The following is a 26206-nucleotide window of genomic DNA, read 5'->3' as shown; positions in this document are numbered from 1 at the left end:
AGCTCTTCTATGTATAGAAGACCTAAAGCTCTTCTATGGATAGAAGACCTAAAGCTCTTCTATGAATAGATGACCTATAGCTCTTCTATGGATAAAAGACCTTAAGCTCTTCTATGGATAGAAGACCTAAAGCTCTTCTATGGATAGAAGACCTAAAGCTCTTCTATGGATAGAAGACCTTAAGCTCTTCTATGGATAGAAGACCTAAAGCTCTTCTATGGATAGAAGACCTAAAGCTCTTCTATGTATAGAAAACCTAAAGCTCTTCTATGTATAGAAGACCTAAAGCTCTTCTATGTATAGAAGACCTAAAGCTCTTCTATGGATAGAAGACCTAAAGCTCTTCTATGGATAGATGGCCTATAGCTCTTCTATGGATAGAAGACCTAAAGCTCTTCTATGGATAGATGGCCTATAGCTCTTCTATGGATAGAAGACCTGAAGCTCTTCTATGGATAGAAGACCTGAAGCTCTTCTATGGATAGAAGACCTGAAGCTCTTCTATGGATAGAATACCTGAAGCTCTTCTATGGATAGAAGACCTAAAGCTCTTCTATGGATAGAAGACCTAAAGCTCTTCTATGGATAGAAGACCTAAAGCTCTTCTATGGATAGAAGACCTAAAGCTCTTCTATGGATAGAAGGCATAAAGCTCTTCTGTGGATAGAAGACCTGAAGCTCTTCTGTGGATAGAAGACCTGAAGCTCTTCTGTGGATAGAAGACCTGAAGCTCTTCTGTGGATAGAAGACCTGAAGCTCTTCTATGGATAGAAGACCTGAAGCTCTTCTATGTATAGAAGATCTGAAGCTCTTCTATGGATAGAAGACCTAAAGCTCTTCTATGGATAGAAGACCTAAAGCTCTTCTATGGATAGAAGACCTAAAGCTCTTCTATGGATAGAAGACATAAAGCTCTTCTGTGGATAGAAGACCCGAAGCTCTTCTGTGGATAGAAGACCTGAAGCTCTTCTGTGGATAGAAGACCTGAAGCTCTTCTATGGATAGAAGACCTGAAGCTCTTCTATGGATAGAAGACCTGAAGCTCTTCTGTGGATAGAAGACATGAAGCTCTTCTATGGATAGAAGACCTGAAGCTCTTCTATGGATAGAAGACCTGAAGCTCTTCTATGGATAGAAGACCTGACGCTCTTCTATGGATAGAAGACCTGAAGCTCTTCTACGGATAGAAGACCTGAAGCTCTTCTATGGATAGATGCCGTTCGAAAGTCTTTCTATGACAAAAAGACTTTCTGAAGCTCTTCCATGGATATAAGACCTTCGAAAGGTCTTCTATGACAAAAAGACCTTTTGAAGCTCTTCTATGACTAAAAGAATTTTGAAGCCCTCTTATGACTAGAAGACCTTCTGAAGCTCTTCTGTGACTAGAGGACCTTCTGAAGCTCTTCTATGACTAGAAGCCCTGAAGCTCTTCTATGACTAGAAGTCCTAAAGTTCTTCTATGACAAGAAGTCTTTCTGAGGCTCTTCAATGATCAGAAGACCTTCTAAAGCTCTCTTATGAATATAAGACCCTCTGCAGTGCTTTAATGAATATAAGAGTTTCTGAAGCTCTATGGCGAGAAGACCTTCTGAAGCTCTTCTATGAAGAGGAGATTTTCTGAAGCTCTTCTATGAAGAGGAGATCTTCTGAAACTCTTCTATGGATAGAAGACCTAAAGCTCTTCTATGGATAGAAGACCTAAAGCTCTTCTATGGATAGAAGACCTAAAGCTCTTCTATGGATAGAAGGCATAAAGCTCTTCTGTGGATAGAAGACCTGAAGCTCTTCTGTGGATAGAAGACCTGAAGCTCTTCTATGGATAGAAGACCTTCTGAAACTCTTCTATGGATAGAAGACCTTCTGAAGCACTTCTATGAAGAGATCTTCTGAAGCTCTTCTATGAAGAGGAGATCTTCTGAAGCCCTTCTATGAAGAGATCTTCTGAAGCTCTTTTATGAAGAGAAGACCTTTTGAAGCTTTTCTATGAATTGAAGACCTGCTAAAGCTCTTCTATAAAGGGAAGACCTGCTGAAGCTATTCTATGAAGAGAAGACCTTCTGTTGCTCTTCTATGTATAGAAGAACTTCTGCATTTCTTCTATGGCTAGAACTCATTCTGAAGCTCTTCTATAGTCAGTATCTCCCAGAATTAACAAGTTGGCATCACTTATTTCTATATTTTACAGAGGTTCGGATTGTGATTGGGTATTATTCTTTCATCTTTATTCTGTTTTCAATTTCGAACAACTGAATAAGAAATATTGAATTCTTGAACAAATTTCACTTTGATAAGTTTGTGTTATACTGCTGTTGTTGTAGTATTTTTTGTGTCGGATATTGTTTGGTTTGTAAACTTTGTCAACTAAGTTTCGGATTCATAATCAGATGTTTTTAACACTTTCCGAAGGTGTTTCATGCAAAAGTTTACTTTGAAATACATTCTGACACCTATCTATGTGACGTGTGGGTGAAGGGATGATGAGGTGGGCTGGTCTTGTTATGGGCGATTGTGTACAGGCATAAGCCTCCCCCCTCCCCCTAACATCAACATCATCAACAAATCGACTAGCCAGCCAGGACAACAGAGGCCAAGTTGGTATGCTTTTTGCCATAGTTTGACATACCACAAGAACAGCAACAAAGCCAATTGGATTGGAAAAGACAATCTATGAAGAAAAAGGAGTTTGGTGATGTTGTTTGCAGGTGTTAAGAGAAAGCTGTTGATATTGGTCTAATTTACATATTTCAATTTTTTCTTTCTCTCCCTGAGGTTTGTTTTGAATGCATGTGTGTGTGTGCGTTTCGGGCCAACATGTTCGAAGTTGATTAAAAACAACAAAATAAGGTATTTTGGGAAATAAAGATGAGGTCATAAGGCATGGTCATAGGTTAGAGCTATTGTGGTTTGGGAGTCTTTATCCTTGTTGCAATAGGTGTCCTTGTTGTTGGTCATCTCAGAGATATGTAGATTTTATATGGTGATAATGTTGATGGATTTTCGGAAGGAATATTTGGAAAGGAGCGGCGTGAGGGATATAATAACTCACATGTAAGTTAAGTCTATCATCCAAAATAAACAGTTGGTAAAAGAGTTAAATTTGATAGTGAGAGCAAAATCGACAACTCTAAAAATATTGCTAAAATGCTTAAAGCGACAAAATTTGAAAAAAAAAAAAAACAGCAAAGAAAGTCTTAAAGTCGGGCGGGGTCGACTTTGTGATACCCTACACCACTTTGCTAATTTAGTAGAGCTCCGCATATCTACTAAAAGTTTTTATGGGAGAATTCAATCAACACGCTATTATAATTATAATTGTAATTTAAAGTTCAAAGGACTAAATGTGCCGAAGCATTTGTATATTTTAAATTCGGATTTGTATTGCCTGTTTGGTGCAAAATTAATATGAAATCAGATAAAGATATATATAGGAGCTACATCAAAATCTGAACCGATCTCTATAAAATTTGGCAAAGATATTTCTGAGCTGTATTTGATATATTTCCCTGAATATCGTTGTTACGGAGTGCATATTACGGCTGTGGGTAACAAATATAACAAATCGGATGAATAATATATATGGAAGCTATAGCTATATCTGAACCGATCTTCACCAAATTTGACATACTAGCTTCTAGACTCAATTCGGTCGTAAGTGCCAAATTTCATCCAATTTGGTCAAATATTAGACGTTTGGTGCACAATCAAAGTTAAATCGGACGAAGTTATATATGGGAGCTATATCCACATCTGAACCGATCTCGATAAAATTTAGCAAATGTATTTCTGAGCTGTATTTGATATATTTCCCCAAATATTGTTGTTACAGAGTACATATTACGGCTGCGGAGAACAAACATAACAAATCGGATGAACAATATATATGGGAGCTATAGCTATATCTGCACCGATTTCTATCAAATTTGGCATACTTATTTTCAGGCCTAATTTGGTTGTATGTACAAAATTCCATGCTGTTCGGGCTGATACTACACGTTTGGTGCACAATAAATTTTGACCGATTATCTCCAATTTCAATAGGGTTCGCCTTGGGCCAAACAAATGAAGGATAGGGCAATAAATACGAACTGTACTTTGTTTACAAAAATACATGGACAGAAGACAGACGGACGGACATGCTTAAATCTACTCAGAATGTGATTCTATGCAGATCATCAAAAGGAACTATTATGGGTCTATCTCGTTCCCTTTTGCCTGTTACAAACAAATGCACAAAGACATAATACCCTGACCACCTTGTGGTGTAGGGTATAAAAACAATATTAAGATGTTCAAAGTTTGAATTAGAACGCATACTACACTAATATTGAATTCAGTATTTTTAAACATTTTTGGCAGTTTTGGCTATAAATCAGAACAAGTTAAAAAGAATCTGTCGGGTTAGGCGACAGATGTGTACCCTCAGCCAATATTCGATTATTTAAACATATTTCGACTCCTGTTATGATCATTAAAATAGATAAGGTTCCGAGGGAATGAGCCAAAATTGTCCATTTCCTATCGGACCTAAATAAATATGATATAAATATTGCGGTGTGCCGGGTTTGGACTATATTGGTTACTCCCTTCAATTTATATGAGATAAGTGATAATTTCCGCTTTCTTTGAGCGTTTTGTTCTTCAAAATCTCGAACGCCTTGTTTGGGAGGTACCAGAAAAAATGAGCAGGTCTTGTGTTGATGGAAATATTGAGATGTACCAAGTCTGAATGGAATCGGATGTTAATTTGGGTTTTTATGGGCTACATGGATATTCAAAATTTTTACCCTTTGTGGGGGCGGTATCAGAAGGAATTATCCGATACATTCCATCTTTGCACCAGATCTAGTGTTACTAGAAATAATTATCGTTTTGTTTTTTCAAAACTTTGATTCTTTGTGGAGGAGGTACCAGAAGGAATGGTCTGATCTCTACCATTTTTATAACAGATCTTGAGTTGATAGAAATATTGAGATATTCGAAGTCTGAAAGGAATCGGGTGTAAATTTCGTGTTTTATGAGTTTCATGAATATTCAAAATTTTCACCCTTTGTGGGCCAGGTACCAGAAGGAGTAAACCAATATATCCCAACTTCACACCAGACCTTGGGTTAATAAAAATATTGTGATGTGTAAAATTTGAAGACAATCGGACTCTTACATCATATATCATAAGCGTTATAATTTTTCAAAATATTGACCCTTTGTGTTGGAGGTAATTAATGGAGTGGACCGATACTCTGCATTTTCGCACCTAACCTAACACTGATGTAAATATTAGGATTCACAGAGTTGGAGCAAAATTGGATTATCCTATCTCCCTCTGTGCAGAATATTTTGACCGTTTGTGGTGGAGGTACTTAATGGAGTTGACCACTGATGCAAATATTAGGATTTGCAAAGTTGGAACAAAATTGGTTAATTTTTTCTCTTTCTGTGCAGTAAAATGTTTTCTTTGAAAATTTTGACTCTTTGTGGGGAATGTACCAGAAGGAGTGAACCGATATTGCGCATATCCGATCTCGATCTAGGTTTGACAATAATCTTTATATGTACCAAGTTTGGACCAAATTGGATACTCCTTTCGGGGTTGTCATGCGCATTAGCCAGACAGACGGACGGAAATACCCTCTCTAGCCATATGTCTGAGGGTATAGAAATCCAGCTTAATTGGTCTGTTGGTCATTAAAAACATCTGAATTAAAAATTCAGTCTTATAGGTTTGTTGGTCATTGAGAACATTTGATTTAAAAACCCCAGGTTTTATGGTATGTTGCTCCTTAAAAAAATATTCTTTAAATAATCCACGTTTATAGGTCATTGTCATGGTCCTTGAAAACATGTTCTTTAAAAAATCCATGTCTAATGATCCTTGAAAATATATTCTTTAAAAAATCTAAATTTATTAGTTTTTTGATCCTTGAAAAATATTCTTTAAAAAATTCGCGTCCTTAAAAAAACGTCTTAAAAAATCCGCGTTAATGGTCCTTAAAAAATCCACTTTATTGTTGAGATGGTCCTTGTTGTTCCTTGAAAAAATATTCTTAAAAAAGTCCACGTTTATTGTTGAGATGGTCCTTGTTGCTCCTTGAAAAAATTTTCTTTAAAAAATCCACTTTTATTAGTCTGTTGATCCTTGAGAAGATATTCTTTAAAAAATCCACATTTATTGGTCTGTTAATCCTTGAGAAGATATTCTTTAAAAAATCCACGTTTATTGGTCCGTTGGTCCTTGAGAAGATATTCTTTAAAAAATCCACTTTTATTGGTCTGTTGATCCTTGAGAATATATTCTTTAAAAAATCCCCGTCTATTGGTCTGTTGGTCCTTGAGAATATATTCTTTAAAAAATCCACGTTTATCGGTCCTTGTAAAAATATTCTTTAAAAAATCCAGGTTTATTGGTCCTTGAAAAAATATTCTTTAAAAAAATCCACGTTTATCGGTCCTTGAAAAAATATTCTTTAAAAAATCCACGTTTTTATTGGTCCTTGAAAAAATATTCTTTAAATAAATCCACGTTTTTATTGGTCCTTGAAAAAAATATTCTTTAAAAATCCATGTTTATTGGTCCTTGAAAAAATCCACGTTTATTGGTCCTTGAAAAAATATTCTTTAAAAAAATCCACGTTTATTGGTCCTTGAAAAAATATTCTTTAAAAAAATCCTCGTTTATTGGTCCTTGAAAAAATATTCTTTAAAAAAATCCACGTTTATTGGTCCTTGAAAAAATATTCTTTAAAAAAATCCACGTTTATTGGTCCTTGAAAAAATATTCTTTAAAAAAATCCACGTTTATTGGTCCTTGAAGAAATATTCTTTAAAAAATCCACGTTTATTGGTCCTTGAAAAAATATTCTTTAAAAAAATCCACGTTTATTGGTCCTTGAAAAAATATTCTTTAAAAAAATCCACGTTTATTGGTCCTTGAAAAATATTCCCTAAAAGAATCCAAATGATATATACCATCTGTGTAGCCTCCTCTCTGTATGGCTGAGGGTATAAAAAATGCCGGAACTTGCCCGTGTCTTCTATTTTTAGCTCATTTGTTCCGTACTGGATTTTTACTTTAAATTGACAAAAAACTAATTTATATCACTTATTATAATTATTTGGTAATTTGCAATTTCTGTGCACGCTTGGTGTTCTCTCCCTAAGAATATTATTTTTACCTTAAAAATAATTCCTTAAATATATTTTTCAAAAATTTTACAAATTCTATTATAAATCCTATTTGCTGACCATCTATTTGTCTACCATCGAATAAAAACTTCATATGCAAAAATCACTTCCGACATCCCCAAATGATATATTCTCAGGCAAAAAGTCTCTAACGGAAATCCAAAATTTAGTCAATCTCCGCAAAGTTCATTAAATCACATAATGAGACCCTTATTATTATTGTTACGAATAAATCTGTATGCAAATCACTTTAATGATCCATCAACAAAATGCCCCTTTTTTTCCTATCCTTCTGAAACAATAAAAATCAATAACATAAAATAATATTGTCGGCAAATCTCATTAAAAAAGGCAACATTCTGGTTGCTGCTGTAGAACAGCCACTTGTGGCAAATTGCCCTTTGAAAAGTCCGATTTTCATCCCTTGGCAAAAATTATCAAATGGAAAATGAGGGGGAAAACCTTCTCAGAAACAACAATAATTATATTCTCATCGAACAACAACAACAAAATATCCACTTTGCAAAAGTGTCATATTGCATTAAATACAACAAAGGCAACAAATATGTCCTTTATTTTTATTGTTGCTTGGCTGGCTTGCCTGTCTGGTTGCCTTTTGGCCATTCAGCAGCCCCAAAGGCAATTGGCAAACCTTTCTTTTGTTTTTCTTTTTTTTTGTTTTTCTTCTTCTCCTAATGTTGCCGCTTGTCGATAATGTTCACTCTCGACTTTCAAGAATTGTAAACAATTATAAAATATTATGAAATTTAATATTTGAGAAAACAAAAGCCATCATCCAATATCAATTAGGAGGCAGCAGAAGAAAGGTCGTCCTTGTAAGCAAATTGATGCAGGCTGCCTGACTTGACTGCCTGATGCCAGCCACTCGACCAGCAACAGGAGTGGAATTCAATATTGGGAAAAAGTTGCTATTTTTGCAAAGAACAAAAAAAAAAAAACAAAATTATGCACAGCCCAAAAGCGAATATTACATTCAACAAGAGCGGCGCAAAAAAAGGACCCCAACATCCCTGTAAATAAAAAGGACTTCCCTTGACAACTTTCAATGCAGCAGCAGCTAGGAGGAAAAATCATAAACAGTTGGCAAAAGTTTTGAGAATTGTTTTTTTTTTCTAGAGCTTGGTAATTGTTACACTGAGAGAAGAGATCGGAGATTTTCGGAAATATTTTTTAAGGAGTAGAAATTTTTTTACCAGAAGGAGTGGGCCGATATATCTTCACAGCAGATCTTGTGTTAGTAGGAATAATGGGATGTGTGAAATTTGAAGAGAATCGGATGTTTATTTCGGATTTTATAATCGTTTTGGTTATTCAAAACTTTGACTCTTTGTGCAGGAGGTACCAAAGGGAATGGTCCGATTTCTATCATCTTTATAACAGTTCTTGTGTTGATGGAAATATTGAGATATACTAAGTCTGAATGGAATCGGATGTTATCGTTTTATGACCTTCATGAATATTCAAAAATTTTGACCCTTGTGAGGGAGGTACCAGAAGGAGTGGACTGATATATCCCATCTTCACAGCAGATCTTGTGTTAGTGTAAATAATGGGATGTGTGAAATCTAAAGAGAACCCGATGCTTATTTCGGATTTTATTATCGGGTTGGTTATTCAAAACTTTGACCCTTTTGTGGGGGTGGTAGCAGAAGGAATGGTCCGATATCTAACATCTTTATAACAGATTTTGTGTTGATGGAAATATTGAGATGTTCCAAGTCTGAATGGAATCGGATGTTAATTTCGCGTTTTATGAGCTTCATGGATATTCAAAACATTGGCCATTTGTGGGGTATGTTCCAGAAGGATCGGTCAACTCCTTCTGGTACATCCCTATCCCTACCTACCTCACAGCAGATCATTTGTTAGTAGAAATAATGGGATGTGTGAAATTTGAAGAGAATCGGATACTTATACCGCGCTTTATGAGCGTTTTGTTTTTCAAAATTTTTAACCCTATGTGGGCGAGGTACCAGAACAATCAAGCTCTATTGTTGATACAGATAGTGAGATGTGACAAGTCTGAATGGAATCTGAATGAACTGATATATCCCAACTTCACAGCAGATCTTGTGTTAGTAGAAATAATGGGATGTGTGAAATATGAAGAGAATCGGATGCTTATTTCAAATTTTATGATCGTTTTAGTTATTCAAAAGATTGACCCCTTGTGGTGGAGGTACCAGAAGAAATGGTCCGATCTCTACCATCTTTATAACAGATCTTGTGTTGATGGAAATATTGAGATTATTCAAGTCTGAATGGAATCGAATGTTAGTCTCGCGTTTTATCAGCTTCATGGATATTAAAAATTTTGACCCTTTGTGGGGGGAGGTACCAGATGGAGTGGACTGATATATGCCACCTTTCCACCAGACCTTGGATTAAAAAAATATTGTGATGTTTGGAATTTCAAGACAATTGGACTCTTGCATCACATTTTATAAAAGTTATATTTATTCAAAATGATGACCCTTTATGGGGGAGGTACTTGATGGAGTTGGCAGATACTGTCCATTTTCACATCGAACCTTGCATTGATGCAAATATTCGAATTCGCAAAATTGGAGAAAAATCGGGTTGTCCTTTATCTTCCTGTGCAGTAAAATATTTTCTTTGAAAATTTCGACCTTTTGTGGGGGAGGTACCAGAAGGAGTGGAGCCATATTGCCCATCACCGAACTCGATCTAAGTCTGATAATAATGTTACGATGTTCCAAGTTTGGACCAAATCGGATACACCTTTAAAGAGTTATCGTGCGCATTAGCCAGTCAGACAGATGGACGAACATCGCTAAATCGACTCCAAATTTCCTAAAACGGATTATTTCAATAGAGACCTGTACCCATATGGCTGAGGGAATAAAAAGGATGGCCAAATGGATTCCTAGATGTTTGGGAATTCAAAGAAGCGTATTTCAATTGAGGATTGGGAGTTCTACGTTTATTATTTCTCGTAGTATATTGCGGATTCTAGGGTTGATATTCAAAGGATGAACAATTCGTGGACAATCGAGAACTATAATGTAGCGATGTCGGGGTGTTCAAGATTGGTATTCGGGTAATCGTTCAGGTTACCGACGATTCGAATGTGATCGTATACTCGTGGATGATCGTTGTTTGTTGACAAGTGAGTAAGATCAGGACTTACAATGTTTGTTTTCCGAGAGTCGCTAGCAGTCGAGATCGTGACGATTTAAAGGTAATCGGGACCTGTGAATGAATGGCCGCCTGAAGTTGACTGGTGTTGGTGGATTGATGGATGGATTGATGTTGGCGTTCAGATTGTTGACGATATGAAGATATTCGCGAACTTTATTTAATAGTCATCACTTTTCGTCGATGTTGGTGTTCGGTATGTTAACCTTTTTAAAATAATCGGGAACTTTGAATTATAAAAAAAAAATGTAATCAGGAATTACGATTTAAAGTTAATCGGGAACTTTTATGAATGGTCTTCGGTCGGACGAGTGGTAGATAATCGGGTTTGCGATGCATGTGGTTGGGATGTTGATATCCATGTCTTCTGAGGCAGGTAGGGGATTTGGCACTTCATGGTAGGTAGGTTCGGGTGATGATGTCTAGGCTATTGTAGATGGATCGGGTTGATCGTTTGAGTTCATTACCTCACTGTGGGTTTGTTTGGGTTCAGCTATTTGGGTCGACTAAGACTACGATACATGACTACCTTCAATCCATTACCGATGTTTGAGCTACGCTACTGTAAAATGAGACGAAGCTCTCTAGAACAACGAGCCGAAGATGCTGGGTAACAATGAACCGAAGTCTCCTTTGGGACAACAAGCGAAAGACTCTTGTCGAATAACGAGCGGAATACCCTGTGTAAATGAATTGCCAGTCATACAACTTGATGAGAGCCAGTTCAAACAAATTATTCCCAGGAGGAAGAAAATAATTCAGAAAATCAATAACAAGACTTAGGCAAGCCCCCTGTAGTACGATGCCTCCCTCATCGTAACCAAGTGAATGAGAATTATATGCCTTATGTGGTGAACGGCAGGTTGTCGAAAGCCGGAATTGTTTACAATTTGGTATTTAGCGGCCGTAATGGGTACTTCCTCCCATGACAGAAAATTTCCTGTACAGGTCAGAGTTTTGATTTCGTAGTGGCAATGTTTCCTATGACAGAAAAATGCCCACATAAATGCACATTTTCGTGTAGCCCCCATATAAGGGAGAGACTAATATTCGGTATTTTAATGATTTGAGCTAGATTTTTCAATGGAATTCTCTGATATTTGGTATTGAAGTTCGTAATGGGCAATACCTTCTCTGACAGATAATTGGCTTAGAGGTCCATGTTTTCGTATAACCCCATATAGCACTAACACTAGATATTCGGAATTTTTTAAATTATACCGACATTTTTTCCCTTTAACAATCTTCTTGCACATAGTTCGTCCCGAATTTTAATTTTTAAATATTTTTCATTTTTTACAAAAAACTTGGATTTTTAAATTTTAAAATTAATATTTTGAATAATTTTTTGCAACTAAAATGAATAACTTGGATTTTTTAAAATTTCTACCAAAAATAATGACGTAGCAAAAATAATCACGCAGTTTTTAAATATATATATTTTTTTTATTAAAAATTGGATTTTTCCAACAATCAATTAAAAGTATTAGTGTCTTTTTTTTTCAGTGTAAATGTCCCATCATTAAGGCCGCTCAATACAAACTCTAGTTTGCCTTTCCATTCCCCTCCACTTCTTGCAGTTTGCAACATCAGTTGTCAACGTCATCATCATCATTATATTTTGAAATCTAGATATTTGTTTGGGCATTATTTTACAAATGATTCCTGTTTATTGTGTCTTTCAGCAATCAGGGCACATCGATGCTAGCCAGCCAGTTGCAATATTTTGTCCTGTGCCGTCGACTGTTGTCTAAAGTACGAATTGGCTGGCCATTAGAAATTGCCAACAAAGATATCACAACTTTGTAATATTAGATTTCAATATTTGTTCGTAATGCATTTGAAATGTAAATAAATGTCAGGGATTTATTCAATACTGTTGAATAGTGTAATTATAATTTGCAAAAGGGGAAGATATAATGAAGAAAGGTCGTTTAAATTAATAGGCGATAATTAAGTATAAATGTGCAAGAAAAAAATATTTAAAAATCCACGTTAATAATTGTGCCAGAAAAACAAACATTTAAAAAATTGTGCTAGAAAATAATTATTTTGGAAAAAAATTATTAAAAAAGTCCAAGTAGATAATTTTCCTGGAAAAAATTATTTAAAAAATCCACGTTGACAATTGCACAAAAAAATTATTTAAAAAAAAATTTATATCATTTGTTACGGTCTAAACGTGCCTAGTCGAAATAACGATTTTAGATCCTAGGTCTCTTTGGACCAAATCCGTTTCAGGATCGACTCCAAATCGATCTAGATGTCTGTCCGTCCGTCTGTCTGTCTGCGGACGATAACTCTCGAAGGGAGTATTTGGTCCAAACTGGGAACATTGTAATATTTTTATCAAACTTAGAACGATTTCGGAAAAGGGCAATATCGGTCCAGTCCTTATGGTATCTCCTCCACAAAAGGTCGAATTTTTCAAAAAATATATTTTCTGCACTTAAAGAGAAACGATAATCCGGTTTTGATCCAACGTTGCAAATCCAAATATTTGCGTTAGTACCAGGTCAGGTGCGAAAATGGACAATATCGGTCCACTCCATCAAGTACCTCTCTCACAAAGGGTCAACATTTTGAATAACTACAACTCTTATAAAATGTGATTTAAGAGTCCGATTGTCTTCAAATTTCACACATCCCAATATTTATATTAACCCAAGGTCTGATGTAAATGTGGAAAACATCGGTCCACTTCTTCTAGTACCTCCCCCACAAATGGTGAAAATTTTGAAAAAAATATATTTTTTTTGCACAGAAAGAGAAACGATAATGCGGTTTTGCTCCAAGTTTGAAAATCCTAAAATTTGCGTCTGTACTAGGTCAGGTGCGAAAATGGACAATATCGATCCACTCCTTCTGGTACCTCCCCCACAAAGGTTCAAAATTGTGAATATTTACAACTCTTCTAAAATGTGATGTAAGAGTCTGATTTCTTCAAATTTCACACATCCCGATATTTTTATTAACCCAAGGTCTGGTGATAAAAGGGAATATATCGGTCCACTCCTTCTGGTACCTCCCCCACAAAAGGTCGAAATTTTGAAACCGATTCCATTTAGACTTGGCACATCTCAATATTTCTATCAACGCAGGATCTGTTTTAAAAACGGTAGAGGTCGGACCACTACTTCTGGTACCTCCGCCACAAAGGGTCAAAGTTTCGAATAACCAAAACGTTTATAAAATCCGAAATAAGCATCAGGTTCTCCTTATATTTCACGCATCCCTTTATTTCTACTAACACAAGATATGTTGTGAAGATGAGATATATTGATTTACTCCTTGAGGTACCTCCCCCACAGAGGGATCAAATTTTTAATAACAAAACTCCCGAAATAAGCGTCCGATTCTTTTCAGAATTCCCACATCTGAATATTTCTACTAAAGCCTTGGGCACGCAAACATTTTGGCCGCAGACCTTGGACATTCCAACAGGACTCAGCACTGTCGCACTCAGCATGCGCCACCCAAGAATGGTTACAAAATGAGGTTCCTCGCTTCATTTCCAGTGCACAATGGGCACCAAAATCTCCGTTGTACTATTGTGTCTGGAGTATTTTGGTTAGCAAGGTTGGCACTAAAAAATACCAAAGTGTCGATCACCTCAAGCAAGCGCTTCGCTGGAAATGGGCCAAAATACCGCAGAGCAACATTCCTCCAGCGTGTGACGGTTTGGTTTCATTGACCGTTTGAAGGCCATAATTCGTGGCAAAGGTGACCAATTCGAACGAATCTAAACTTATTCTAAAATATGATCCTATTTCCGACATTTTTTGCTTTCAGTCAATAAAATTAAAAAAATGTAAAAATTATGGCGTTTGATTTAGTTGCAGTTTTTTTATCTCACCCTGTATTTTTTTTGGTACTTTGACCCTCATATAATTTCACATAATTATAGTTTTTTTTTTTGTTGCTTCTTGTTGTCTAACAACATTTTAAACTTTAATTATATTTCACAGCTGATTTTCGGCGAAAAAGTAGAAATAATGAAACCAAAAAAAAAAAAAAAAAAAAATTCGCAACCAAAAAACTTTCATGTGAAATGTAAAAGTTTGAAATTTCAACACCCCCCACGAAACTGAAAACGGGGAAAATTAAAACTGTTGTGAACTGTGTGAAAAGCACAGAGCAACAACATTATGAAATCAAATGAAAATAAAGTTATTGTTTTGAACTTTTTTTGAGAAGGCGAATGTAATTCGATGCCAATGTTGAGAAAACTTTGTCGTCCATGACATCATCAACATGGACATGAACCCAAATATCACAGCAGCCCACAAGAAAACAAAAAAAAAAACGAAAATGAGATTCTATGGCAAAGAAATACTACCACTAATGGTCAGTTTTCAGTTTTGTTTTTGATTTTTTCCACTAGGCTCATATATGAGGCGCTGGAAACCTTAAACGTCAAGTTCACTTTTGGCCATAACATTACAAATAATCATCAACATTGATATTCGACCATATAACCACCCTCAACACCCCTCTCATCCATTTACTCCCTCAAGAGACTTGAGATTTCAAAAAAAAAAAAACTCAGATACAACTAATGTTTCACAGTTGATTATGGTTTTCATTAAAACTTCCATTCCCTGCCACCCGATCTGTGATAGCCCAGCCCTTTACAGAAACCAGTTTTTTTTTGGAAAATAACTTTTTGAAAAACAAAACTCTAATGAAAAATAAAAATTCTTAGCCAACTCTTTTTCTCCCGGAGAGTATCAGCAAATTTCAGACCAAAAAAAAAAAAGGAAACGGAAATTTTACACCTTCCCTGGATAAAAAAAAGTATCCAACAATTTTGCTCGATGGCATTGTAATTGGTTTTACTTGGTATGAACAGCAATAATGCTGGCTGGAGGAAAACTTCTTCTTCTTCTTCTTTGGAGTTTTCTACAAAATCCAGACATAAGCTACAAGCACCGAACAAATAATTGCAATTAGTTTAATTGAAATGTATATTTTTCAGCATCCAGCTCTAAGGTTCGCCTTGCATTTCTCTTCGATTTTGTTCATAATCAATGCGAAAAGGAAGTGGTCGAGAAAAAACATGTTTTGAATGACCAAACTAAATATTTTGTTGCAATGGAGGAAAAATAAAGGTAGATGGGCGAGAATTTTGGGAAAAAAATACCCTGGATGTAAAAATTAACCAATTTTTTAATACCTAAGAAAAATTAATAAAAATCACAGTTATATTTCGAATTATCTATACATAAAAGAATAGTGAAATAACTGACTGGCTGATCTAGAATCAACGCCCAGTCGAAACATCTGAAGCTGGAATCTTGAAATTTTGTGGTCTTGGTGCATAGGCGGGTGATAAGGCTGGGTTTTTGAAATTCGTCTTGGAGGGTACGAAAAGTACTAAAAATTTAAAACTAGAATTCTAAAATTTGGAACTAGAGTCACTGATGGAGTGCAGGATGGATGTACTAAGATGTTTTTGGAAAATCGAACTTTATAGTTAAGTAAAATTCGAAAAGAGCTTTAAACTTTAAAATTATACCATTTGGTTTTTTTGAACGAACAGAGCTAAAAACTAGTGAAGGTGATTTTGGAAACGTGCGCTAAGTGTACGAACTGTACTAAATTTTGAACAGGGTACTATAAACGTATATATGAAGCTGACGTTTTGAAATGCTGTATTGAGGTCCCTGTTGGTGCTTGATTTTTGATAAAGAGGTGGTTTTGGAACGGGTACAACAAGTGCACGAAAAGTACTAAATAGTACTACATTGATAATGCTTGAAATCTGAATTTTGGTATTAGGGTCGCTGTTCATGAATAGCCTGGACATATGTAGATGGTTTCAAAAAAACGTGTACTGTAATTGTCCGAAAAGTACTGAAAGGTACTATATTTGGCATTGGATGAAGGGATTGAGATAAAATTTCAAATTGGTTTGGAAATGTGTTCTATATTTGTACGAAAAATACTAAATTGTACTTAACTTAGTATTGGCTGTGGGTATAGGACTGGAATGCTCAAATTTGATATTAAGGTCTCCGTTGGTAGCTGGAATTGAGGTATAGAGGTGTTTTTTTTCTTTTTTTTTTTTTTTTTTTTTTGAAATTTGTACGAAAAGTGCTACATAGTACTAAATTTATAGTAATAGAGCTGAAATCCTGAAATTTGATATAGATGTCACTGTTGTTGGCTGTGGTTAATATATGGCGGTGGTTTTGGAAATGCGTCATATAATTGTACTAAATAGTACCAAATTTGACAATGTGGGAATTTACGGGTCACTGTTGGTATCTGAGGTTGAGATACGAAGATTGTTGTAAAAATGCCTACTTTAGCTGCGCGAAAAGATCGTATCTCAAGAAAGAGCTGAATTCCTGAAAGTTGATATGGATGTCTGTAGTTGAAAGAGGCGGTTGTTGAGTGAAAGAGGTGAGGAAATTCGTACTATGAACGTATGAAATGCCACAAAATGTGCCATTGGTTGTTGGGATAGAGCTGCAATTCTGAAATTTGGTATCGAGGTCGCTATTAGTGTCTTAGGTGGAGAGATGGAGATGGTCTTGAACGTGCGTGGTATAACTGTATGATAAGTAATAAATTTGGGATTGGGTCTCAGGATAGATTAAAAATTTTATTATGAAAAGCCGTTTGGCCAGAAATATTGGATGTGCAACGATTTGCTAATATTCTCTTTGTTAAACTTCGAAACGACCAATTTTGAAGACTTTCTGGTGCAAAACGTAATAATTTTTCAATTATCCTTTATCCCGATAATGACATAAATTGGAACCAAATAATTATATCCATATATATTTCTGATCAACAAAAAATTCTATATCTATTTAGTTTTGACCGTCCATCGGTGGAAATCACTCCAGCATCCGAACGAAATGAAGTAGGTTGATAAAATTGTAATCACATTTTTGGAAAGGAATCTGTAATATGTTAACAGTTCGAATTCTTAGTTGACAGAATTATTTAAATATATTTTGACTTTGTTATGATTATTCAAATTGTTGCCCTCAACGGAGTAGGTTTTGAAGTAAAGGGCCAAAATTGTCTGTTTTGTATCGGGCCTAAATAAATATGATAAAAATATTGAGACGTGCCAGGTTTGGACCAGAGATGGGCATAATGCACTGTATTTTTAGTGCACTAATAATTTCACTATCACTATTCATTTAGTGGTAGTGCAATTTTTAATTCCACTACCACTAAAGGGTTAGTGGTAGTGAAAAATAAATTGCACTACCACTAAATTTTAGTGGTAGTGAAATTTCAATAGCACTACCACTAAATTTAGTGGTATTTGAAAAAACTTGCACTAAATTAGTGGTATTTCATAAAAAATAGCACTAAATTAGTGTTATTTATAAAAGTAATCACATTTTATGAATATGTACTATATATTCTGGATTGTTGTTCCCTACTCACTTCAATAAACTTCATTATAGCTGGTATAATATTTATGTACATAGTGCTTTTTTTGGCTTCGCCAAATTTTAGTGGTAGTGCAAATTTTTTTTGAAAAATCACTAAATTTAGTGGTTGTGCTATTAAAATTTCACTACCACTAAAATTTAGTGGTAGTGCAATTTTTTTTTAAATATCACTAAAGGGTTAGTGGTAGTGCAATTTATTTTTCACTACCACTAACCCTTTAGTGGTAGTGGAGTTAAAAATTGCACTACCACTAATTATTTGATTCTTAGTGCACTAAAAATTTAGTGCAATATGCCCAACCCTGGTTTGGACTATATTGGTTACTTCCTTCACTTTATATGATATATGTGATAATTTTTAGAAAATCTTAAAATGTGCGTGAGGTACCAGATATAGTCGACCGAAATCTTCTAATACAGATATAAATATTGGTATGGACAAAATTACAAGAAAATCGAACATTAATATCCAATTTGATGCGGAATCATAAATTCCATATTCATCTCAGGTTTCTGGTTGAGAGAAATATTTAGATATAGGAAGTTGTAAAGGATCGCTGACTTGTTTCGCAAGTTATGGCAGATAAAAGTATTGAAAATTGTTACCCTTTGTGGGTAAAGTTCCCAGAAGGGGTTGGCAGATAATATCTACTTCAACTTCACAACAGATTTTGCGTTGGCAAAAATGTGTATGTGTGAAATTTGAAGAGAGTTGGAGGTTTATTTCGCTTTCTTTGAGCGTTTTGTTTTTCAAAATATTGAACCCTATGTGGGGTACGAGAACTTAAAGAATATTTAAACACGAAATAGAAATATCGAAACTATCTAAGGAATATCGATAGGTTATCTGCAATTTTTTCGAAAATTAAAAATCGTAGATGTTTTTGTGAATATTTTTAAGGATTTTTCAAAAATCGTGGCTATTTTTTAAACTAATTTATGTTTAATTTTAGTATTATTTAAATTCTTATTTATTTTTCAACCGAACACATTTTCTAGAAACTCGTGGAGTTTAAAAAAAAATATTTTCAAATCGAAAAACATAAACTGTTTTAAGAACATCTTTCAATGACTTCTTGACAGACCAACCTGGATTATTGGATTTTTTATGAAAACATACTCAGTGTACCTATATTAATATAAGTTCCCTAATCTTTGAAAGAATTCAAATTCATAAAATTTAAGAAAATAAATATTATTATCCGTTTCAGTCAAAACAAGTTAAAAAGCAGTAAGTTCGGCCGGGCCGAACTTTGAATACATTTGGAAATTTTCAAAAAAATTCTGTTAAAAATACGGAATATAGCCGCTATATTGGGGTCTATACGACGTGAACCTACATAGGCATTGTTTGTCATATACCATTACCATGTTCAAATTCGAAACTTGAAATAAACGGTGAATAATGTAGCTAAAATCATTAAAATATCATATATAGGGAGGTACCGTTATATCGGAGCTGTGCGAAGACCTGGACCAGCATAGACAATTTTCAATCACAGGCTGTAGCTTCCATTACGAACTTCAAATACGACATCTTAAACAATTTCGGTGAGTATTGTACCTAATATCGTCAAAATACCGAATGTAGGGAGGTACTGATATGTGGGACATATACGAAGACCTGGACTTGCATAGACAATTTTCTGTCTTAGGCTGTAGTATCCATTTCGAACTTCAAATACCAATTTTGCAATAATTCCGGCAAAAATCATCAAAATACCAAATATCGGGAGGTAACGTTATATGAGGGATATATGAAAACGTGGCCCATTTACGAAAGATAGCGTGATTACAACAGACAGACAGACGGACATCGCTAAATCGACTTAGAATTTTACGCTGATCAAGAATATATATACTTTTTCGGTCTGGCATGAGTATTTCGAGGAGTTACAAACGGAATGGCAAAGTTAATATACCCTCCATGGTATGGGGGAGGGCATAAAAATATATATTATACTTGTACGCCTTCATTTTTTAATCCCTATGTATGTATCTAATGGGTACACCTATGGATAAAGCCGAAATAGTTTCATTCAATATCTATCTCAAAATAGTTAGAATACATAGTGTCTTCCATATCGAATGAAACAAACAAACAAAAAAAAACATTTCAACTTTAAATCGATATTTAAATATTTATTAATAAAAGAAAATAAAATACCCGACTAGAATATGAATTTAATAAAATCTAAAAAAAAAAAAAAAACAAAACATTTCAAATATTTCCAAAAGTATCTACTCACATAACTTATCAAAAAATAAATTAATAATTTATTGAGGTGATTGATATATATTTTTTTTAACCAAAACCAGACGGATAGAAAATAAACCCCCCACACACGATGCCCAAATATTTCATTAGAAATTCAAAGCATGCTAACCGGCGTCTGCCGAGAAAAATTGTTGAAATCAATGAGGAAATGTGATGAATGGATGAATCATCCATAAAACACGTGTAGATAAGAATTTGAGGTGATATTGTTTGTACAGTCCGCGTTATACTGTTGTCTAACAGTCTCACAATCTATTTTTAGAATTGCCGACCGCATTGCTGTTAAACGTCCAAACAATCAGCCACACCGTGCGGCTCTACTCCCCTTCCACACGCGACCAATGTTAGTTGGTGTTTTTCTCGCCACTGTTAACGACAGTGCTGGATGGCCGAACGAGCTAAGCGGTGGCGTACGTTGTGTACAACTTAAGCGTATGTTGAAGCAATGCCGGTTCAAATCTCAGCGTCGTCGTTTCGTTGTTCATTTATAAAAAAACCAGCAGTCAGTCAATGAAATAAAATTTTAATTTCGTCGTCGATTGGTTGGATAAAAATGAGATCTCTCTGCCCCTACGTTTAACTATGGGAATTGCTATTCTGTAAGCGGTTTTCACTTCACATGGGGCTATAGAAAGCATGTTTCCGTATCACTCCACGAAGTTGCAGTGTCTAATTCCAAGCTGATGACTTCACTAACCAGGAAAATACATTCACTTTTTTTATTTAAACCTGTTAAAAATATTGACAAAGAAAGAAGAAAAAAAATAATAATAATACCAAACACCCAACATTTTGACTTGCGGATTTAATGAAGAGTACCCCCTAAACATCTCAAAATTAGGTTTTAGTTTTTTTATACCTTCCACCATAGTATGGAGACCCCACAAAGTATATATATTCTTGATCAGCATAAAATTCTATGTCGATTTAACAATGTCCGTCCGTCTGTGGAAATCACTTTAGCTTCCGAACGAAATGAAGTAAGTTAATAAAAATTTACTCAAATGTGTATTATGTCTGCAGGACTTTTGGTATTGAAAATGGGCCATGTAGGTCCACGATTTCATATAGCCCTCATATAACGATATCTCCCGATATTCCATATTTTTATGATTTTAGCTACATTGTTCACCGGAATTGTTTCAGATTTGATATTTGAAATTCGAAATAAATACTACAGCCTAAGACAGAAAATTGTCTGTGCAGATCCACATCTTCGTATAGCCTTTATATAACGGTACCTCCCGATATTCGATTTTTTCATGATTTTAGCGACATTATTTACCGGAACTATATCAAATTTTGTATTTGAAGTTCGTAATGAATACTACAGCCTATGACAGAAAATTGTCTGTGTAGGTCCACTTTTTATAACCCCCATGGTACCTCCCTATATTCGTATTGTGATGATTTATAATTTATAAACAGATTTTTTTTTTAAGTTTCGCATTTGAATATTGTAATAGCTTGTGACAAAAGTTGCCTATGCAGGTCCACGTCGTCGTATAGACCATAATATACGGCTACATTTTTAAGATTTTAACAGAATTTTTAACGGATTTTATTGTTTTTGAAAATTGACAAATTCGTTTCAAATGGTGAAGGGTATTCAAAGTTCGGCCCGACTGAACTTACAGCTTTTATACTCGTTTTATTTATGATCGATATTTTGAACTTTTTGTAAATAAATCTCTAAAAAATATTAATACGAAAAAAAGACATAAAAAAAATGTTGACTTGCGGATTTAATGAAAAGTACCTCTAAAAATCTCAAAATTAGGTTTTAGATTTTTTTGTATTAAAATTATTAGGATTTTACTGACTACAAATGTATATTTATTTTTCAAAAAAAATCTCCGTTTAGAAAATAATTTTTGAGCAATGACTTGCCAATTTTAAGCGCATTTAGTTCAAATCAAACAAATATTCCTTTTGTGGAATTTGGTTTACATACTTATAATTTGGGGCGAGGACCACCACGGTCTTCAGATTTCAACATTCACTTTTGCCTTATTCTATGATTCGGTCCATTCTTCGCCCTTTTTATTTGAATTTACATTCACTTTCTATTATTTTTCTGGGGGCTTGTTTATGTTATTACTTTTTGCATACATACCGTATTTCCTGCAGATAAAGGATGTGGAGTAACGCTTCAACGCTTGGGGAGTAGCGATATAATTTTTGTTCTCTTTAACAATGCTCACGAAATCCTCATAAATGTAAAGGATTACATTTTACAGTGGGATCAAGACATTTAATTATTTAACACATTCGAAGACTTTTGTAATCTTCAATGGCCAGAAGACCTTCATTTAATGCTTCTGAAGCTCTTCAATGGCCAGAAGGCATTCTGAAACCCTATGGCTAGGAGACCCCCTAAATTTCTTCTATGGATAGAAGACCTTCTGAAGCTCTTCTTTAGCTAGAAGACCTTCTGAAGTTTTTCTACAGCTAGAAGATTTTTTGAAGCTCTTCTATAGCTAGAAGATTTTTTGAAGCTCTTCTATAGCTAGAAGACTTTTTGAAGTTCTTCTATGGCTAGAAGACTTTTGGAAGCTGTCCTATAGCTAGAAGACCTTCTGAAGCTCTTCTATAGCTAGAAGACCTTCTGAAGCTCTTCTATAGCTGGAAGACTTTTTGAAGCTTTTCTATAGCTACAAGACTTTTTGAAGCTATTCTATAGCTAGAAGACCTTCTGCTCTTCTATAGCTGGAAGACCTTCTGCTCTTCTATAGCTAGAAGACCTTCTGCTCTTCTATAGCTAGAAGACCTTCTAAAGCTCTTCTATAGCTAGAAGACCTTCTGAAGCTCTTCTATAACTAGAAGACTCTTTGAAGCTAAACTATAGCTAGAAAAGCTTGACAAGCTCTTCTATAGCTAGAAGGGCTTGACAAGCTCTTCTATAGCTAGAAGAGCTTCTCAAGCTTCTCTATAGCTGAAAGAGCTTCTCAAGGACTTCTTATAGCTAGAAGGACTTCTAGAGCTAGAAGATCTTCTCAAGCTCTTCTATAGCTAGAAGAGCTTCTGAAGCTTTTTATAGCTAGAAGAACTTCTGAAGCTCTTCCATAGCTAGAAGAGCTTCTCTAGCTCTTCCAGAGCTATAAGAGCTTCTCTAGCTCTTCCAGAGCTATAAGAGCTTCTCTAGCTCTTCCAGAGCTATAAGAGCTTCTCTAGCTCTTCCAGAGCTAGAAGAGCTTCTCTAGCTCTTCCAGAGCTATAAGAGCTTCTCTAGCTCTTCCAGAGCTAGAAGAGCTTCTCAAGCTCTTCTACAGCTAGAAGAGCTTCTCAAGCTCTTCTACAGCTAGAAGAGTTTCTCAAGCTCTTCTACGGCTAGAAGAGTTTCTCAAGCTCTTCTACGGCTAGAAGAGTTTCTCAAGCTCTTCTATAGCTAGAAGAGCTTCTCAAGCTCTTCTATAGCTAGAAGAGCTTCTCAAGCTCTTCTATAGCTAGAAGAGCTTCTCAAGCTCTTATATAGCTAGAAGAGCTTCTCAAGCTCTTCTATAGCTAGAAGAGCTTCTCAAGCTCTTCTATAGCTGGAAGAGCTTCTGAAGCTCTTCTAAGGCTGGAAGAGCTTTTCAAGCTCTTCTATAGCTAGAAGAGCTTTTCAAGCTCTTCTATAGCTAGAAGAGCTTCTCAAGCTCTTCTATAGCTAGAAGAGCTTCTCAAGCTCCTCTATAGCTAGAAGACCTTCTGAAGCTCTTCTATACTTAGAAGACCTTCTGAAGCTCTTCTATAGCTAGAAGACCTTCTGAATCTCTTCTATAGCTAGAAAACCTTCTGAATCTCATCTATAGCTAGAAAACCTTCTGAAGCTCTTCTAAAGCTAGAAGACCTTCTGAAGATCTTCTAAAGCTAGAAGACCTTCTGAAGCTCTTCTATAGCTAGAAGACCTTCTGAAGCTCTTCTATAGCTAGAAGACCTTCTGAAGCTCTTCTATAGCTAGAAGACCTTCTGAAGCTCTTCTATAGCTAGAAGACCTTCTGAAGCTCTTCTATAGCTAGAAGACCTGCTGAAGCTCCTATATAGCTAGAAGACCTTCTGAAGCTCCTCTATAGCTAGAAGACCTTCTGAAGCTCTTCTATAGCTAGAAGACTTTCTGAAGCTCTTCTATAGCTAGAAGACCTTCTGAAGCTCTTCTATAGCTAGAAGACTTTCTGAAGCTCTTCTATAGCTAGAAGACCTTCTGAAGCTCCTATATAGCTAGAAGACCTTCTGAAGCTCCTCTATAGCTAGAAGACCTTCTGAAGCTCCTCTATAGCTAGAAGACCTTCTGAAGCTCTTCTATGGCTGTAAGAACTTTACACGCTCTTCTGTGTCTGAATGTGCTTTTGCAGCTCTTTTCTGTCCAGCTCTTCTGTGGCTAGATAACGTTCTACAGCTCTCCTGTGGCTAGATGACGTTCTACAGCTCTCCTGTGGCTAGAAGACCTTCTGCAGCTCTTCTATGACAAGAAGACCTTCTGCAGCTCTTCTATGACAAGAAGACATTCTGCAGCTCTTCTATGACAAGAAGACCTTCTGCAGCTCTTCTATGACAAGAAGACCTTCTGCAGCTCTTCTATGACAGGAAGACCTTCTGCAGCTCTTCTGTGACAAGAAGACCTTCTGCAGCTCTTCTGTGACAAGAAGACCTTCTGTAGCTTTTCTATAGCTAGAAGACTTTTTAAAGCTCTTCTATGGCTAGAAGACCCTCTGAAGCTCTTCTATAGCTAGAAAATCCTCCGACAGGGGGAGATCATAGGAAAAAAGCTAGCAGTAACAAAGCTTAAGAAAGTCTTCTAGCTATGGAATAGCTAGCTTTTATTTTTTTTCTATGATCTCCCACTGTCTTGACATTGACCACCCATCCACCAATTATCTGACATTCAACATCTGTTTAGGGTTTCCTTAGCACCCCCAACCCTCTGCTTTGCACATTTCAATGGTCACATATCTGCCATGTGGCAGCAGCATCAAATCCTTTAACACCCCAAATGGATCAGAGATATAAGCGGCGCTTCGTGGTGGCATTTGACAGCCGGATGGTGATGATGGTTGGTCAGTGCGTCCTTTCGTCTGTCGGCCGGTCGCTCGGTATTCATAATGTGTTTAGGAAGCGTATCCATGTAAATTTGAGGCATAAATGCTTTGCACTCTGTTGCATTCATGGTCAAGAGAGGAAAAAAAGCTAACCACCACACAAGCACACACACACTCACATGCAGCCATGAAGAATATTAACAGGACTCACCCACGCGTCATCGAAACTCCTTGCCATACTCATCACATGACTGGCCGGGTGACCATGAATGTGAGACACTGGCAATGGACGACTTCTGTTGTTCTGATGTTTCCTATACAGGATATCCTTGAATGATGTTGCAACTTTGCTTGCCGCTGTCGCTATTATTTTTGTTGTTGTTGTTCATTTCACTGACCATTTCATTTGACCGTTTGTTTGTCTATTTGCTGCCTCCAAAAAAACAGAAAAAGTTTTCGGGATTTTTTTCCATTTTGGGCTCTGAAGAAAAAAGGACCGAATAGAAGGACTTCATGCTGTGTTTTATATTTATTCGTTGGCTCCGCAGGATGTGTTATGATGTTTTCCTTATGCCAGACAAATAACCAGGCTGGCAGCCAGGCAGCAGTCACTCATCTGGCTAATGGTTCCGTTTGGCGCGGGGACTGGCAAAAAAAAAAAAAAAAACAATTCTCCGTTTATTTACATGCGGCGGAAATATGAAGTTATATGGCCGTTTTGCACTATTTACATACATTTATTAGTTCCTCTCCTCCCGCTCACTCTCTTCTAACTCTTTTGCTCTGCTGCTCTCATTTGACTTTCAGTTTGGGGACAAACGAAGCATTTCCATTAGGAAATTCATAATTTTTTGTTTGGTTTTCCTTTTTTTTTTGTCATAGCTTGACTTGACCATGGTCATTGCCATGACCCTGGCATGTATGTGTATATGTGTGTGTGTGTGTAAGTATATGTGTGTATGTTACCTCTACAAAACAAGGCAACATTTCATTCATATCTGCTCTTGTCAAACATTTTTGTTTGCATTTGTTTAGGGCGTTATAATTGCTTTCTATGCAAAAGGCCCCCCCACTCCCATCACTTCCCACCTTGTCTATCACTCCAATGTCATCATGTGCCATCACCACCA

At 35.9% G+C, this 26206-nt stretch overlaps 1 protein-coding gene across 2 annotated transcripts in view; it reads left to right on the top strand.

The window, feature by feature from the left end:
• Nucleotides 1-26206, top strand: part of LOC101889686 (E3 ubiquitin-protein ligase TRIM9) — a 500815-nt gene that overhangs the window by 121091 nt on the left and 353518 nt on the right. The window lies entirely within an intron of this gene.

Source organism: Musca domestica, unplaced genomic scaffold, assembly GCF_030504385.1.
Source record: "Musca domestica strain aabys unplaced genomic scaffold, Musca_domestica.polishedcontigs.V.1.1 72, whole genome shotgun sequence".
NCBI lineage: Eukaryota > Metazoa > Arthropoda > Insecta > Diptera > Muscidae > Musca > Musca domestica.
This window is presented reverse-complemented; position numbering and strand designations above follow the sequence as displayed.